At 44.6% G+C, this 1,588-nt stretch overlaps 1 pseudogene; it reads left to right on the forward strand.

Moving 5' to 3' along the window:
- Positions 1 to 490: 490 nt before the first annotated feature.
- On the forward strand, positions 491 to 1,272 carry LOC102955432 (annotated as a pseudogene).
- The last annotated feature ends 316 nt before the right edge of the window (positions 1,273 to 1,588 follow it).

Here is a 1,588-nt window from a genome sequence, read left to right on the forward strand (position 1 = left end):
GTAAATGGGCTAGAGTAACACACTCTATGAAGAATATGTTACCTCCAAAATACAAAGAGGCCCACTAGGGAGGTGCCTGGGTGGCTCAGTCGGTTGGGCGTCCGACTTCAGCTCAGGTCATGATCTCGCGGTCCATGAATTCGAGCTCCATGTCGGGCTCTGTGCTGACAGCTCAGAGCCTGAAGCCTGTTTCAGATTCTGTGTCTCCCTCTCTCTCTGGCCTTCCCCCATTCATGCTGTGTCTCTCTCTGTCTCAAAAATGAATAAACGTTAAAAAAAAATTTTTTTTTAAAAACAAAGAGGCCCGCTAGGCATTATGCCACAATTATGGTTGTAGGAGAGGCCAGATGCAACAATTTTACCCTTCACCTTGGAAAAGATATCTCAACAGACCCTGTACTACTGGGCCCCTAGAAATTTCACTGAGATAGAAGGCCCCTGAATTTTAATCAGATTTATTTACCACCCTCTAATACATACATATTTTACCACTAAATTTAGAGTAGTTGCTCCTTCTTGTTCACCAGATCCAATCAGCATCATGTTATCAATGTAATGGACCAGTGCAATATCTTGTGGAAGAGAAAGGTGGTCAAGATCCCTATGAACTTCCTTTCCTGGTTGTGGCACTAAGCGGTGAGGAGGTCTTCTCTACATTCACAGCCACACTGTCCATGCAGGTCTTTAGATGCAAGAAGATGGCCACAGCACTGGTGCACTGCTAATGGAGCAATGGCCTCATCAAGTTGAATGGACAGCCCCTGGAGATGATATAGTCTCACACACTGCAATACAAGCTACTGGACCTTGTTCTGCTTCTGGAAAAGGTGCACTTTGCCAGAGTAGACATCTGAGTCCAAGTGAAGGGTGGTGGTTACATGGCCCAGATGGATTTACATAATCCACCCCCAAAGCCTCAGTGGCCTATTATCAGAAGTACATGGATGAGGCTTCCAAGAAGAAGATCAAAGACATCCTCATCCAGTACCACCAGACCCTGTTGCTAAGTGATCCCCAGCACTGTGAATCCAGAAAGTTTGGCAGTCCTGGTGGCCATGCTCACTATCAGAAATCCTACCGATAAGCCCATCATGAGAATCAGGGTTCAACTTTATAACAAACAACTGTCACAGGGGAAAACAAATCTCTGTGAACTAAATTATGACACAGGGCTGGAAAGTTGATATACCCTTGAGGTAGGATAGTGAAGGTGTATTGCTGGCCTTGTCAGGCAAAAACAAACTGCTTTGGTGATCTTTACTAACAGGTATTGAGAAAAAAGCAATGGGCAGATTAACAGCTATACACCAGGTACCAGGGGATGGGTTGAGTTACTAAAGCAATGAAAACACCTCTGGTACAGCAGCTGCAACTGGAGTTACCACCTGGTTAAGCTTATGATAATCCATAATCCACTGTCATTCCCCAAGATCCATCTGTCTTCCAAATAGGTCAAATAGGTGAGTAAAATGGGGCTATAGAAGGAATCACCACCCCCGCATCTTTCAAGTCCTTGATGGTAGCACTAACCTCTGAAATCCCTCCAGGTACTTGGTATTGCTTTTAATTTACTGTTTTCCTAAGTAAG

The sequence above is a fragment of the Panthera tigris genome, chromosome C2, assembly GCF_018350195.1.
Source record: "Panthera tigris isolate Pti1 chromosome C2, P.tigris_Pti1_mat1.1, whole genome shotgun sequence".
In the NCBI taxonomy this organism is placed as follows: domain Eukaryota; kingdom Metazoa; phylum Chordata; class Mammalia; order Carnivora; family Felidae; genus Panthera; species Panthera tigris.